Below are 17399 nucleotides of genomic sequence, written 5' to 3'. Positions count from 1 at the left end.
GCACCGAGCCTCTAGTATAATATAATATTTGGTGTGCCGCAGAATTTTAGTAATTCATTTATGTTTGCCATGAGATGAAAAGGTTGAAAATGGCTGACTTAGTCCCATGTTTTGGTCACTGTACTCAATGTCCCAAAGGTCAGACCCTGTGTAACTTGGTCTCTTCGGGAGTTAAACCCCCTTCCTCTGCTGGCACTGGGGCAAGCAGTCACCTGGCTTCTAGCACCGAATCAGGAGGTCTGCCTGTTCCTTATACAGACTTTGGACCAGCCTTTCTGCTCCCCAACCTCCACATGTATCTGATGCTGACAGTTCATGAACATTTGTGGCATTGTCTACTCCAAAGCCTCACTGCTCACCATGTGGTCAGTCCCCAGAGACCCATAGGCTCTGCCCACATCACCAGGGAACTTGTTAGAAATGCAGCATTCAGTGTTCACCGCAGTCTTCATTGCAGTCTTCATCGCAGTCCTCGCCCCAGACTGCTGAACCAGTGTCAACACGCTCAGGACCGCCAGGTGGCTCTTGTACACGAAGAAGCGTGGGGCAAACTTCTCCGACTTCCACCACTGGAAGGCAGTTGGGTTTCGGTGACTCCTCTTGACTAGATCAGTTTTCCCACCCCCTCTTCTGCTTTCCATCTTCCAAGATGTTGGGTGACACCTCTTATCTGTTGTCATTGTCTTTTGTCCTTTTGGAAGTTTACCTCCTTTATTCTTCATAGGGATTTTACTGGAGTTTCAAGAGGGCCTGTAAACACGTTAACTCTCTCCTAGTATTTTATGGTTTTTTTTTTATGTTTGAATTTTTGATTTATCTTGAATTAATTTTGGTGTCAGACATGAGAACTTCAATTGTAGTTATCCTCTTCTTCCCCCATTAACATGATTTATTAAATGATCTATGTATTTTCCTCTCTAATTTGAAATACTACTTCTGTCATATACCGAATTTCCTTCACATTTGGCTATTTTATTATTGCAACTTTATAATATCTCTCATTATCTGGTAGTACTAACTCCTCTTCATTTTTAGAAGTCAGTTTTAAAACTCTTGAGTTAAAATTAATGATTTCTTTATTTTTCATTTATTTTAAACTTCATTTTTATTCATTCCATTTTTATTTACTTATTCAAAGTGATAGGGTCATCAACCTGTTTTTATTTATAACAGATTTTTTTAACTGTATGAAGTAGATATACCTTTTCTATATATATGTGTGTGTATGTATATATATATGTATATGTATTTTTTTTCTTATAGAATTTGAAGCCATCCCTAGGGAAATCAGTTTCCTCCCATCTTTCAAGAAGGGTACAGTATAAATGAAACCTGTTAAATGCAATAGGAGGTTTTACTGCATGAATATTGTGTGATAGGCAGCTGTGTGTTATGATGACCTCTACCCAAGACAGATATTACATGCTTGCTCAGTTCCTCACCAGCAGGCCAGCCCAAAGCACAGCTCTTGCATTTGAATTCAACTACCACCACTTACTGGAGCTGTGACTCTGGGTAAGTTAAAAAATCTCCTAGATCCTGGGAGATGGAGATCATATTAACTTTTCAGATAATGAAGATTAGAGTTAATTGCAGTGAAGTGCTTAACTAAATCCCTGCCCCATAGCAGGTACTCAGCCAATGGGTTCTGTTTCTTTACACTGCTTCTTTACACATTAATATAGATGTGTATTTCAGTGTGCTTTAATCAACAGGAACATTGAATTGCTTACTCAGACATGCTGTTAGAGTAGAAGTTTATATGAGAATCTTCCCCAGTGTTTTTGCCCTATAGTACATAATTGAGTTTCAATTGTCCATACTAATAGAGAGGCAAGATGACATGAGAAAGTAACAGTAGGTAATATCTTAAGCTTGGGAATTCATTTAATAATTACCTTTGCAAAAAAGAGTAATAGAATTTCATAGCTGGGAGAAAACTTTGAGATTACAAAACCTCTTTAACTTTACAGTTGAGAAAACAGATCTTAGAGGGATAATGAGTCACCAGGATCACACATGGTTGTGAACTTAGTAGCTGAGTTACAGATATGTTAACTCCTAGTCCCCTGTTCTTTATTTGCCTCTTCAAGATGACAGGGTGGGGCAAAAGTAGGTTTCCAGTAGTTCCTATGGAAAATAATACAATAATTAATAAATAACAATACAAGAATAAACTGTGTTTTGTGTACTTCCAACTGTAAACCCACTTTTGTCCCACCCTGTATATTTGCTTAGGTACATGTCCAAAGCCACCCATGTGCCTTGAGAACTGATACCTGGGAACTCAGCCAAGTGCAAGATGGAGGATGCATGAGCTTGAAGGAACTGAAACACCTTTGAGCTTTTGCTCTCTCTGAGCTTTTTCAGAGACAGATACTCTCCTGACTCAAAAACACAGCTTTAGCTGCGTGATGTTGGGTGCGGGCCAGTAAAATTAGGGTGAGAAGCTAACACTGGGGAGAGTCATTCTTAATAGAGTAGATATACATCTATCTAAGTCAGAATAAAAGGAAAAGTCGGAACCCTCAGATAAGCCAGAGTTGTTCAGGCACATATATGCCTGTACTATTATAGAATTCTTGCAGAGGGTATGGATTCCATGGCAAAAGACAGTCAAGAAAAAGGACCACATATATATCATGAGCCAAAAGCAAGCAGTTAGAAGGCCAGTTTCACAGGAAGCAAAAAGTATGTAGGAATGAAACATCACTTCAACAGAAGCTGAGCCCCTGAGCTCCACTCTGAGAGGTGCCTACAGTGGGGGCCCTGCCCTTGAGAGCTTGAGGTTTGAAAGAGGGGCAGTTACAAGCCATCAACAGGGAGCCAGCTTTGCCACTGACCAACTATTTTTTGCCTTTGCTCAGAAGTTTTTTTTTGTTTCCTGGTCAAGTGGGATCAACTATAGCTGGTTGGGGTTTCTAGTTGTAAATGTTGAATAAAATAATTTCTTTTTTAAAAAAAATTTTTGTCAGTCTTTTTAAAAAATATATTTTATTGATTTTTTACAGAAAGGAAGGGAGAGGGATAGAGAGTTAGAAACATCGATGAGAGAGAAACATTGATCAGCTGCCTCCTGCACACCACCTACTGGGGATGTGCCCGCAACCAAGATACATGCCCTTGACCGAAATTGAACCTGGGACCTTTGAGTCCACAGGCCGATGCTCCATCCACTGAGCCAAACTGGTTAGGGCTGAATAAAATAATTTCTGAGTAATTCCTGACCCTTCAACGTTAGCTCTAAGTTCGAAGCTGACCTTTACAATTTCAGACAGCTCTCCAACTTGCACTGCTTTGCTTCATAATCCTTCACAAAAATTGCTTTTGAACTTAACGTAGAGAAATAAATGCTTAATCTGTTACATAAATTAAGTAGGAATAACATTGGAATCATGGCCAAGCTGAAAAACCAGTAGTTTCCCCAAAATATGGATTTACTTATTGAGCTAATAAGCCATTCATACGTAAGTATGAAATCTATTATCTTGGGTCCTGGTGAGTTTGATATAGTACTAAGATGAATACATTTGATTTAGAAGTAGTTTCAGTGTAGAAGTTATTTCCCTATAGAAAATAATATGTTTAGATAGAATTTTTGAATAAGTTTAGAAGAATCCTTAAAAACACTATCAAAGGCACTCAAAAATTCTGTTATGCAGGCCTTCGAATTCCAATAAATACGAACAGTTTGGATTTGTATAATTCAAAGTTGGAGAATATAAATGCTGAAATAAATTATAACATTTAAACTTGAATCATTGTGCTTTAGGTACAAAATTAAATGAAGTTTTAAGTTTAGACTTGAATCTTTTGCTGGTTTTATGTTGACTTGGTTGAAATGAATGAAAATGAATGTTAATTTCTCATTTGCTCGCTGGATTTAAATAGTTAGTTATGGTGGATTAGGTCCGTGGACTTGGAAGTCGGTGGGTTAAAGCCACCAAAACACAAATGAGTGAGTCTGTGCCATTGTTGAAGTAATAAGCTGAGTAGGCTTTGTGGCTGCACCTTTCCTATTTGAAGTAGCCCCTCACCATGGGCCTCTCACCTAATTCAGGAATGCTGGCTTCCCAGAAGATGCACAGTGCAAGTGCCTTCAGCTTCCAGCTTGCTTTTGTATGATGAGTCATATTCCGAGTGGTCTCTCTGTTCTGCTGTGGTGCATAATTCATGCAAAAAAGTCTGATTTCAGCTGTGTCGACTTCAAAGGGCTGCAATCAGGCATACATATCTGGAAGGATGTGCTCAGAGAAGAGTTTCTGTTTTTCATTTACACAACTGGAAATTCAGACTATCTTTGATCAATTTAGAGGCAAGGAGCCGAAACCAGCTTTCCGATTTGCCAGCCTTATTGAAGCCTTTTGTTTTCCTTTGCATCTCAAGAAGCTCACAGGGATGAAGGCTGTGTACATTTGACATAATTATTTTGTTTATCTTTGTAAGAGCTGATCTTTAAATTGCATTAGGAATAAAAGTGTCTGATGTTTGGAATAGCTGCTCACAAAAATATGAAGGTTTGTTTTTTTTTAATAAATTCTATCATAACCCAATAAATGATGGGATCATAGCTATTGCATAAACACTCAACATAGGATGGTCTGGACAGTGTAAGAAGTTTGAAGGCAGGAGAAGAGGAAAACTGTAATAAGTTTAAAAATGCCCAGTTCCCTGGAGCAGTAGTAGTGGCTGCATTGTTGTTAATAGCTGGAGTGGTGGTGGCGTCGGATCAGTAATTACAGCCAATACATTATGGTTAATATTTATTGTAAACGTGCTACATGCCACGCACTGGGTTTTTTTGAGCCTTATGTGGATTATCTTATTTAATCCTCACATAAACTCTGTGAGGTAGGCACTACTTTTACTTCTGTTTTATGGATGCGGAAACGAGGCACATGCAGGTTCAACAGTTCACCCATGACCACAGAGCTGTTTCTTTCATGTAGACCGCTTGAGTATTGTGCTTGGTGTGAACAGTGGAGGCTCTGTACCTTCACGGGCTGGCTGATCTTAGGCTGGTAGCTGGTTACTGGGCGTTCTCTGAGCTCCAGCTGCCTTCTTTGCAAACTGTTAGGGCAGTGGTTCTCAACCTTCCTAATGCCGCGACACTTTAATACAGTTCCTCATGTTGTGGTGACCCCCAACCATAAAATTATTTTCGTTGCTACTTCATAACTGTAATTTTGCTACTGTTATGAATTGTAATGTAAATATCTGATATGCAGGATGTATTTTCATTGTTACAAATTGAACATAATTAAAGCATAGTGATTAATCACAAAAACAACATGTAATTATATATGTGTTTTCTGATGGTCTTAGGTGACCCCTGTGAAAGGGTCGTTCTACCCCCAAAGGGGTCGCGACCCACAGGTTGAGAACCGCTGTGTTAGGGGGAATACAGAATCTGCCTCATAGGGTTATTGTGGCAGCTAAATTATATATATCTGGAGGGGTCTTGTAAACTGAAAATTATGTTGAATAACCCACTATAAGTTGGAAGTATTGTGATTATCAAGAAAGGCTACCCCTTTGGAGAGAGAGAGAGACCTTGACTTTCTTTCACTGAGAAGACAGACTTTTACATATGTTGGTTGAGAGTTGGCACTGGGTGTGTCTTCCTCCTGCCTTCAGGAACACATGAATGTCCTATCCTTGCATGGCAGAGAGGCAGAGATCAAAAGACGAGGTTCTTACGCAGCCATTCTAGTTTTATGAGTATGAGGAGCACCCTGAGCCAGGATTAACTAAATCATTGCTTCCAGACAACTTGGAGAAAAATGAAGGTCAGACTTGTGTCCATATTTAAAGACTTCTAGAATTAGGGCTTTCAAATTTCACGGGGCATCAGAGTCACCTGGAGGACTTGTGAGAACAAATTGACCTCCCACCGCCCCCTCCCCCACCCCCCAAATTTCTGATTTAGTAGGTCTGGATTAGAATTATGTTTCTAACAAGTTCCCTGGTAATGCTGATGTTGCTGGTTCCAGTGGCCACACTTTGAGAACCACTGGTCTAGAATATCTCTATTCAAAATATTGTATCACCACATTCAAAGCAAAGAGGTATGAAAAGCACAATCAGGAGAAAAGTCTACATGTCATTTAACACAGCAGTAGTGCTGGTGGTTTTACTAGGTTTTGTACACACCTTACGCAGAGAAGAGCCAGGCCTGTATGGCTCAGTGGTTGAGCATCGACCTATGAACTGGAAAGTCATGGTTCGATTTCCAGTCAGGGCACATGCCCAGGTTGTGGGCTTGATCCACAGTGTGGGACATGCAGGAGGCAGCCAATCAATGATTCTCTCTCACTATTGATACTTCTCTCTCTCTCTCCCTCTCTCTTCCTCTCTGAAATCAATTAGTAAAAGAAGCAGAGGAGAGAACAACTCTCCACTTTAACCACACCAGTAAGGGGCTAGGTCCTTTTACAGACACATAATCCTAAATTTTCCTGAACTGAGCACTCCTCCTTGACAGCTAAAATGCTTAATTAACTTCTTGTTGATCATGTTTTGGCAGAGAATGTATGCTCACCTATTTTTCAAGGTATGTGTATCTATTTTGTGTGTATGTGTGTGTGTGTGTGTGTGTGTGTGTGTTTGTTTTCAGATAAGGAGAGTTACTATCTTTTCATTCAGAATTTCTCTCTTTAAGGCCTGATAATTTGGCATTTCCAGCCATGTGGAGAGTTGTTGGAAGTCCTGGCCTCAACTTCAGGGGATTGTGAAAGAGGCTGTTTCCCACAGGCACAGCCTTGGGGGCTAAAATGCTGCTTCATGATTGCTCACAGTGGAATAGAATGCATTTTCTTTATGACAATAAACAGGTGAGCAACTAGGAATATTGGAAGTTTAATAAATTCCACACAGTCCACTTAATGATTTTTTTATTGTGGTTTCCAGAAATGAATTGCGCCATAAAAGTGAGGGATGCCTATATAGGTAAGACATTTTTGTCTCATCTGTTGCCTCATTTGTACAATAGAAATAATATTCCTCTTAGGCAGAGCGGAGTGTTTGTTTTTCTTTAAGCAAATCACAGAATATATGTGAAAACACGTGAGGTGGAGGAGGGCAGTGATCGTCCACATGTACCACTGGGTTCAGATCTTCACTTTTCTCTGTTGTCATCTTATGCTTGCTCCTAAAACAATCAATCTGTCCCCCTGGTTTTAATTATAACTGAAAATTTTGTATTGAAGACCCTGATCCATGTGTTTTGGACAATTGCTGAATTTCCACTGTGGACGTTTTCACCCGATTGCACAATTATCTCCTCCTCTTTGCCTTTCTCCCCCTCTCCCTCCTGTCCTCCCCCCTGTCTATCTGTCTCTCTCTCTCCTTTCCCTGTCACCTTAAAAAAATGACTGGTGAAGAGGGGGTGGTGGTGCCTGTAAGGCTATAATTTCTTTGTGAGAATGTTTAGATAAAAAATATTGATTAAAAGGACATCTATTATATGTAAACCCCAAAGCATTACTTCATCCTTATAGTGTTAAGATGCAGTGAGAGGCATGATCTGTTTAATACTGCTGTGAGTCTTTATAAGCCTAATAAAATTCTCAGAGGTTTATCTATGTACTATTCAGCCTTATGCTTGCTTTAGGCATGCTTTCTCAAAACCTACATTTAGTTGCTTCTGAAAATACGTTTTTTCTCAAGCTTCTCATATGAATTTGCTCTTCTCCAACACTATTCTCTAAACCACCTACACTGTAATTTTAGTGAGAATCCCATGCCATTCTTAAAGCCTATGAAATCATCTCTGTACACAGGGAACTTAACATATTTTCCAAACATATATTTTAGATATGTTATATATAATGTATATTAATAAACTGTTGCATTTATGTTGTCTCTCTTAGATGGTAAGTTCATAAAAAGCAAGGAGAGATATGCTGATATATTTTGTAAATCACCGGCAAATATAGATTAATACTCTGGAAATGATATTATGAGGAATGAGGAAATAGGCTCTGTAAGTACCCATGTTAATCGAGAGGGATTAAAGATTAGGACAGGCAAGAAAAAGAGATTGGTTGAAATTAAGATAGCCTTTCTGGCTTTATTTTGATGATTGTATATATGACATACTTTTTCATCCTTTACTTTTAATCTATCTAGGTTTTTATATTTTAAAATGGGTTCCTGGTAGGTGGCATTTAGTTAGTTCTTGTTATTTTGAAAAATTCTGATGTCTTTACATGGCTGTGGTAGATCATTTACATTTAGTATAATTATTGATATGATTGGATTTAGAAGGACCATTGTATTATTTGTTTTCTGTGTATCCTCTCTGCTATTTGTTCCTGTCTTCTCTTCAGTAATTTGAACCTAACTTTTTAGTATTTTATTTTCATTTTCCTATTAGCTTTTTGGCTCTATCTCTTTGGGAAAAATTTTTCTGTTGGATGTTCAAGGGTGACAGTATACATATCTAAACTTTCATAGTCTACTTAATGTTTATATTATACAACTTAAATGTAGAAACCTTATCACCATATAGGTTCCTTTATTCTCTCCCATTCACCTTTATGTTTTACTTGTGATATGTATTATATCTACTTATATTGAAAATTTATCAAACAGTGGCATAATTCCTGCTTCCAACAATTATACACATTTTCAAAACCTTGGGGAAAATAAACTTTTATATTTACCCTGATAGTTACCATTTCTGTAAATGTTCTTTAATTGGTGAAAATACAAGTTTCTTTCTGGTATCATTTCCCTTCAGCCTGATGCACTTCCTTTAGCATTTCTTTTAGAGCAGGTCTGCTAAAAATGATTCTCTTAGTTTTCCTTTGTCTAAAAGTGGCATTATTTAGCTTTCTTTCCTGAAAGATGTTATCAATGGATATACATTTCTAGGTTAGTAATTTTTTTTCTTTTAGCACTTTGAAGATGTTTTTCCATTGTCTTCTGGCCTCTCTCATTTCTGATGAGAAATCTTCAGTCATTAAAATTATTATTCTCCTGTTTACAATGTGTAATTCTTTTCTATCTGCTGGGAATACTTTTATTTTTAACTTTGCTTTTAAGCAGTTGATTATGATGTGTCTAAGAGTGATTATTTTTTTTTAGCTTATTCTATTTTAACTTTATGAAGCTCTTGCATTTATAAATTTATATCTTTTAATAATTGGGAAGTTTTTGGCCATTATTGCTTCAAATAGTTTCTCTACCAGTCTTTTTCTCCTCTTATTCTTGAACAACATTGACATGAATACTAGAAACTAGCTTTTTTATTGATTTTAGAGAGAGGAGAAAGGAATGGGGATGAGGAGGGAGGCAGGGTAGGGGGATGGAGAGGGGAAGAGAGAGAGAGAGAGAGAGAGAGAGAGAGAGAGAGAGAGAGAGAGACAGAAAGACAGAGAGACTTGTTCCACTTATTTATGCATTCATTGGCTGATTCTTGTATGTGCCCTGACCAGGATTGAAACCACAACCTTGGCGTATTGGGACGACACTCTAACCAACTGAGCTACCTGGCCAGGGCTCTGCTTATTTTTTCTGAGAATCTTTTATCAGATTAGATAATTTACTGACTCTTCTAGCTCACTCTTTTGAAACTGTCATCTCTATTTTTCTATTGAGCCAGCCAGTTACAATTTCCACTGGTTATTTTTCTAGTTTCTATTTCTCTGCTGAGAATTTCTGTCTTTCCATTCATTCTATATTCTCATGGAGGATATTATAATGCATATCATCTGGGTTATCTCAGGGTTAGAATCTGATTTTTTTTCTCTTGAGAACTGGTCATATTTTCCTAGTTCTTTGTATATTCAATTCTATTGGGTTGTGTTCTGGGTATTATTTATGTTATGCTATGTAGGTTGGGGGTTGTACAATGTTGTTTTTTGTTTTTGCTGTCGGAGTCACACTGCATTTCTCTCTCACCTTCTGTGGGTGCTGGTTCTGATCTCAGATCAGTGTTCAAAGCCTTTGTTCTGCTACTTGGGGTCTGCCCCATGCTGGTGCCTCTCAAGGGTTAGTCAGACTTGGGTGCTCTGTTCAGTCCTTTCAGTTCTCAAAGCTCTTTGATATGGTGCTTCGAGTCTGTCCCATGAACACACAGCTCAGAGTGGGGCTGGGCATTGTCCAGTTTCTGTATAGAATTAGGGGATTCCCCTCTCTGTCTTCTTTCTCTTCATGATCCCCCCCATCCTCTGGTCTACAAGGGCCCTTTTTCAGGTTTGTCCAGAAGGACAGGGTGTCATTTGGAGATTGAGCTGTTCATGCTGCTGCACCACTGCTCTGTTATTGTCGGTGGAACTCTTTGCTGGGGTCCTGCCCCAGGACAAAGCTGCCAGAATAAAATAAATTAAAATTTAAAACTAGGTCCCTTTTGACTCTCCTTTACAATTCACCTTTTTAGTTCCCTTTTCAGAGTCCTCGGGTTGCTGTTTTTTGTGTTGTGTCCAGAGATTTTAGTTGTGAAAAGTAAGAGAGGCTGCAGTGTGCTCACTCCATCCAGAGGAGCTGGAGCTCCCTGCTTTTCTTTGTTTCTACTTCACAAAGGATCTTGCACCTCAAAGGGGAGGATGCGTGATGACAGTGAACAGGATGTCACTATATTTCCCACAGAGCTACAAAGAAGATCCATATTTTGCTAATAAAGGGCACCAGGGTGACTTAAAGCAGTAATTTCCTTCCTTTCACTGTTGTGTAAGATGCAGTTGTGTTAATAATACTTGGTGGAGGCAGGTCACATTTTCTGAGAAGGAAAACTAAACTGCAGAAGGAATTGGGAGGGATAGAAGCAAACAGTGCTCAAGAGGTGAGGGAAGAGGCTTCTAGTCTGAGGGTAGTTGCTTCTCACACTGAGGTGGGAGTCTGTGTCTTGGCACCAGCTAATTGCCACTATCACCTTCTTTGAAAGAAAATATGATTAATATCTGTAGCAAAGAAGACTAGAGTAGGAAAAGAAACTTAGGTCAAAAGTATTTAAAATTAAGGCGTGATTCTGCCTTCCTTGAAATAGGACTTTAAGGCCATGTTTGGCAACAAGAAGAGGGTCTTTTAGTCTTTACTTTGGATTTATTCATCTTCGAATGACAATTTTGGCCTTTTAATATTTGACTTTAGGATATGGCAAAAGCAACTCCTGTAATCCATCCTATCACTTATAGTAGCACATTTCCTTTACTCTACTTGCTAAATGCTTATTGTAAATATTTTAAACATATAAGAAAGTTTACAGAGTAAAAAAGTGAAAACTGACCCTTTAGGGGTAACTATTCTTAATAGTGTTTCAGGAATTTTCTAGTTTCTCTTATTGGGAGGGGGACACAGTTGAAATTATTCTATATTTAAAAACTTTTGTCCTGTCATTTAAGATAACTTTACAACCTAAAAGAACGTTCACCATTTTACCCGTCATTTAAAAACTTTTCCTAAAGGCAATTTTGTTTAAATTGTTAAAAATCAGGTATAGGAAACTAAGGGAGGATGTACAGTGAAGGTTAAAATTTCCTCTTATCCATCTTCTCATTTTCACCCCCTAGGGAGCCATTGGTAATATTACTCCTTTTTGTGTATTTCCAGAAATGTTTTATGTCTAAAAATAGGTATATTATAGGGAACTTATACTTTATCAGTTTTTATGCTCTTTTTTTTCTGAATGTGTAACTATTGCTAGAACATAAATATCCATTTGTTTAAAGTCTTGGTAAACATAATTCTTAATGACTACAAAATGTCTGTTCTCTTGAAATTGTGTGTTTTGGTTGCATTCCATTTTCCTTACAACGCTTTTAAAATGAGGGAAAGTTGTTTTTAAGTCAGTCCCAACAGGCTCTCAGATCTGTCTTATCTGAAACATCTGAGCTCTTCTAGCTATTTAAATAAATTAGCTTGTCAAAAAACCTATCCTGGTCCTTAGAATGAAGTCATTAGATATGTTTATTCTTCTGCCTCCATTTCTTTAACCAACTCCTCAGCTACCAGGACAGGGCCGCTGCAGACCAACAATGATAGGAATCAGTTTTAGTAAACGCCATTAACTAGTATGCATCACAGTCTTATTTATGGTGAGCAGAGTCCTTTGTATTAAATGACCATTGTCAAAGCAATAACATGTCTCCTGCATTTGACAAGACACTCATGATAAATTCTTCAACCACTCATAGTGTCATGTACAGAGGGAATTAAAGTGATGTAATGCAAAAGGATTACAACACGTGGGAAGAATCTAGAAGAAAGTAAAGTAGTTTGTTATTAGAAACCAGAGAGATGTCAGGAATGCTCAGACTAGGGATGAATGCTGCCCCTGGCCTTCACCTCTCCTCTGAGCCAGAACTGCCTCATCTCCACAATGATCGCATATCTTACTAGTTATTTATCAGGGTTTTGTGAGGAGTCAGTGACAGCTCAGGGAATATGTCCAGCATTCTTTATCCCTCTATGTTGTTGTGATATCCCATCACTTCTCCATTGTAGTATTTGGGCCTGTAAGTAAATTGTTTTCTATTGTTTGCTTTTTACCTATCCCTCCTGGCTAGAAGGTGAACTCCCCAGAGGGCAGAGAGAGACAGGTCAGTCTTGTTTCCCAGTAGATGCCTCATGATTCTCTTTGTTCCTTTTATAAAGCTCAGTGGTTAAGAGCCTGAACTCTGGCCTCAGATAGCCTCAGCTCCCGTATTAATTAGTTCTTTGACTCAGGGCTAACTGCTTACCTCCTCTGTGCTTGTTTCCTCACCTGTAAAATGAGGGGGGAAATGGTGCTTATCTCTTTGGGTTATTATAAGGATTAGATAAGTTAATGCTTAAATTAGAACATGTGTCTGATGTTATAAATGCGTGTTAAACAAAATAAGTAACAGTTGCTCAGTATCTGTTAAATGGAAGGATGGGCAGTCTTTTCCAACCATCTCGAGTGAGCTGGGTGGAAGATGCACTTGCAGCTGCTGCTTCCCTGGAATGTTGTCATCCTTTGCTTCCATTCAGTCACTGCTGAACCTCATTTGGAACAAGCTAACCAAGAAACATACTTATTATAGTTTGAGTCTCAGGTTTCTGAATTTTATTTAGTCAAAGCCAATTCTATTATTTTATTGATAGAACAGGAAACTGAATATAAAGATATTGTTATTTGTATAGCATTTAGTTATATCATGCTTTTATCTTGTTTCTAGTAGCAGCCCTAGATTTCAGAGGAATCCAGCATGATCAGAAAACATACATTTCGCAAAGCAATTTTCTAGATTAGCTTGAGGTCTTCACTGAAGCCATTACTAAAAGGAAAACTTAATTTTCAGTTTCATGGCTACTAAGTGGAGTTTGATGGCCCAATCTAACTTTTTTCTGACAATTTGCAACCATTATTAACATTATTAATGTGTTAAATAGTAACGTTTTAAACTATTAGGTGTTTTTTTTTCTGTACTAAGAGTGTATGTGTGTGTGTGTGTGTGTGTGTGTGTGTGTGTGTATGTTGACCTTATTATTGCTCTTTGTAGTTTCCTTATTGCCTCTCCGGTTGAGAGCTGTTAACTCGTGCCAGCAATGCACCTGCCTCTTCTATCCAATCTCATTTTTAATCCGGTGTAGACAGAAAAATCAGGCCTGGATGCTTCATCATTGCATCTAAAGTGTAAGCCAACTTCTGTGAATCACAGGTTGAAGGGCTCATGGGAAGCCTGGGAAAGCTCCCTGTGGAGAGAGCCGGTTAGAACACTTCTCTAGAGGAAGTAAAGTATGCTGGGCAGAGAGGATATTCTAAGTCTGAAGGTGGGGACTGAGTAGGATGTTAGAAACACCTTGGTCTAGTTGTAGTTGAAGCCACTGACTTGGATTTAAAAATTCAACAAATACTGACTGAGCCACTTTTTTGTGCCATAAGGCAGTTAGTAAACTGTGAACAAAGAAAATGTTTCAGGTGCTGATAAGTACCATAAAAATAAATGAATAAGGAAGTAAAGAATGAAAGAAGGAGAGGAGGAAAGAAAATAAGGAAAGATAGGTACATAAACACATAATGAGAGGAATGGGAGTGCTGCAGGTGAGCTTTTATGTAGGTCATCAGAGAAGAACTCTTTAACAAGGTGACTTTTGAGCAGAGACCTGAAGGAGGTGGGGAGCTAAAAACAAGTGCAGTGTCCCTAAGGCAGTACCTGCAAGCGATGATCCATGCATAGGAGGGGGTCAGGCTAGCTGCCCCCAGGTGACCTGTGTGGGGAGCAGGGGTGTGTGTGGTTGTGGGGCTGACCATGTTGGGCCTTGGAGATCCCAGGGGGGCCATTGGCTTTTGCTTTGAGGCACATGGGACACCATTACTAGGTTTTGAGCAGGGGTGACAGGATTGGCTGTCGTAATGGAGCTTGATGCAGCGAAACCCATTAGGAGATGCGGGTGAAATCCAGAGGGGAGAGGATGGTGGCTTTGAAATGCCAGAATCTAAGGATGCATGGGTAAGTGGAGAAGGTCAGTGAGGAAGGCCCTTGTGAATAACGATGGAAAACTGCAACTGATTTTAAATGGAAGGCTTCTCATGCCATGATTCTGCAGACTTCCCAATAAGCTATCCTTACTTCCCTGGCAGCAGAAACCTCAAAAAAAAAAAAAAAAATTTGATTTTTACTTGTTGACTTCAGTTTTGTAAACATCACAATTCTGAGAATAGCCACATTGCTGAAAGATTTTCCAGCATTTAAAACCTGTTTCTAAGGTGATTAATAACCTCCTTGTCAAATTTAGTGGCATTTCCCCTTTCTAATCCCCTCCAGCTTTCCTCTTCAAAACGCCTCCTCGGGCTGCCATGATTCTGCACTTTTCATGCCACCCGAATGCTGTTTTCATTCTTTCTTTTCTTCCTGACCCTTGGTGGTGTGTGTGTCCACCAGCCATGCCCTTGCACCGTTGTTCTTCCTTTTTGTAGTACATGCTCCCTTGGTGCATTCATTCTTTCTTTAGTTTCAACTATCCCTGGGCAGGGGTCACAGATTCTCACCCCCAGTTCTGACATGTCAGCTCCATGCTGGGTATATTTTCTTAAAACCAGCTTCCTGTCCCCATTTCTCTCATGTGTGCTTCCATTCTTCTTGGCTCAAAATAGAGCCCGTCCTGACACCTTGTTCTGCTCCATTGCTGTTCCAATCTGTTTTCAGATCTTACAGATTCTTTTTTGGAGTGTCTTTCAGGTTTATACTTTCTTCCCTCGTAATAGAAATGCCACAGCGCCAGCCTTACTGTCTGATTCTTGATTCTGGCCACAGCCTCTGAGTGGCGAATTTGGCCTCCAGTGCCCTCCGCACTTGTCCTCAGGCACAGCAGTGACAGTTTATTCAGCAAGTATTCACTGAGTGCTCCCCATGTGCCCAGCACTGCTGTGGGCTCTGGGGCTGTAAAACAGGCAACAGTCTTGCCCTCAGCAGCTTACGTTCCAGGAGCGGGAGCAGACAGCGAAGTAAGCAGAGGAATATGTATGTTTGGTGGTGTTGGTGCTAAGAGGAGGGGAAAAGGCCGGGGAGAGGGTAAGGGATGCCAGATTGGGACGAGGCTTGCAGTTTCAAATGAGGTAGGGATAACAAGAGAAAGTGATTTTTAAAATATATTTCTTCTTATTGAGATAAAATGTGTTCAACATCAAATTTCACCCTTTCAACCATTTTTGAGTGTATGATTCAGTGGCATCGAGTACATTCACTTTGTTGTGCAATTATCACCACAATCCGTCTCCAGAACTTTCTCATCATCCCAAACCGTAACTCTGTCCCATTAAACAACTCTCCATTCACTCCTCCTCTCCAGCCCCTGGTAACCACAGTTCTACTTTCTTCCATATAAAATGGACTATTTTGAATTCCTCATCTCGGTGGAATCATACAATATTTGCTCCTCTGTGCCTGGCTTATTTCACTTAGCATTAGTTTTTAGCGTTCATCCGTGCTGCAGTGTGTGCCACAATTTCATTTCGTTTTAAGGCTAAATAATATTCCATTGTATGGCACACGCCACATTGTGTTTATCCATTTCTCTGTGGATGGACATTTAGATTTCCTCTTTGGGCTCTTGTGACTAACGCTGCTGTGAACATGGGTGTACAGATCTCTCTTTCAGACCCTGCTTTCTGTTCTTTTGGGCATATAATTAGAGGTGGACTTGCGGGATCATATGGCAATTGTATATTTAAATTTTTGAGGAACTGCCACATTACCTTTCACAGTGGCTGTGCTTTTTTACATTACCAAGAAGATGACTTCTGAGTGAAGACCTGAAGGAAGTGAGGGAGTGAGCCAGGAGACTATCTGAGGGAGAACGTCTTGAGTGGAGGGAACTCCCTGTGCAAGGGCCCTAAGGTGGGAGCACAGCTGCCACGTGGGGTAAGGAGGCCAGTGTAACTGAATGGCGGGAAGGTGAAAGAAGTAGAAAGTGAGGCCAGAAGGGAACAGGTGTCCAAATTATATAGGCCGCTGCAAGGACTTTGATGTTACTCTCAGTGATGTGGAGAGCCCGAAGATATTACATTATATTGATCTTTCTTAAATCCTACTATTGTCAGGTCAGGCCCCATCCTAAAAATCAATAGATAGGTTGATTCTATATTTGTTGGTGAGCATGTTATGGTAGTTTATGTAGGTCATAAAATTAAGTAACAAATCACGCGTGTTTCATTAGAGTATCCAATTAACATTTAAAAAGCTGGAATCTAAAGGGCTTTCTATTTTCTGTACAATATTTTTTTAATTAGCTTGCCATCATGGAAACTAAAGCATGCCAATTAAGCACTTATCCAATTATCAGAGCTTCAGAGAAAAGCAGTGGATCAGAAATTCTTCATTTTAATTTTATGGGTTACTTTGAGAAAAATTAACAACGATTTGCAAAGTTTTAAAGCATTTAAGACACGTGCCTTCATTTAAAAGTCTCATATCAACCACTGCAGGAACTGAATTCTACTCAATGTGAGGCATTTGCTAGCTCATGTCAGTCCACGCTTTCTAGCTATGCATCCAGGACTAACTATAGACCCTAGGTATATGCCATTACTTTGTGTTACATCATATGGCCGGCGAATGATTCAGTGGGTTGTTGGCCTGAGCAAGCCCTTCTGTATCAACATAATTAGGTCATCTTTTTTCATAAAAGAAATAGAATATCACAGACAAAATTCACTTGGTCCTTCATCTCCAGTCTCATTCCCCTGTCCCATTCCATAGTCAGCCGACATCATAAACTTAGTGCCTCTCTTTCTAGTCTGTTACTTATACTTTTGCACAGTTAGGTACACAGCCATGAATTAAACACAGCATAATTTTATTAATATTTTAAACATTTATCTAAGTGTTGTTAAATTTATCTCCAGAGAAACAGAACCAATAGGAGGTGTAGGAAGGTAGGTAGGTAGATTTATTGTAAGGAATTGGCTCATGTGATTTTGGAGGCTGAGAAGT

At 39.3% G+C, this 17399-nt stretch overlaps 1 protein-coding gene and 1 long non-coding RNA gene across 4 annotated transcripts in view; both read left to right on the top strand.

Moving 5' to 3' along the window:
- Nucleotides 1-17399, top strand: part of CERS6 (ceramide synthase 6) — a 262156-nt gene that overhangs the window by 20517 nt on the left and 224240 nt on the right. The gene's annotated exons all lie outside the window — the stretch shown is intronic.
- LOC118661340 lies at nt 1321-2965 on the top strand. The gene is made up of 2 exons (XR_004969294.1): nt 1321-1515; nt 2239-2965. It is a non-coding gene; the product is annotated as an uncharacterized LOC118661340 (long non-coding RNA).

Source organism: Myotis myotis, unplaced genomic scaffold (genome assembly GCF_014108235.1).
Source record: "Myotis myotis isolate mMyoMyo1 unplaced genomic scaffold, mMyoMyo1.p scaffold_m19_p_8, whole genome shotgun sequence".
Taxonomy (NCBI): Eukaryota; Metazoa; Chordata; class Mammalia; order Chiroptera; family Vespertilionidae; genus Myotis; species Myotis myotis.
This window is presented reverse-complemented; position numbering and strand designations above follow the sequence as displayed.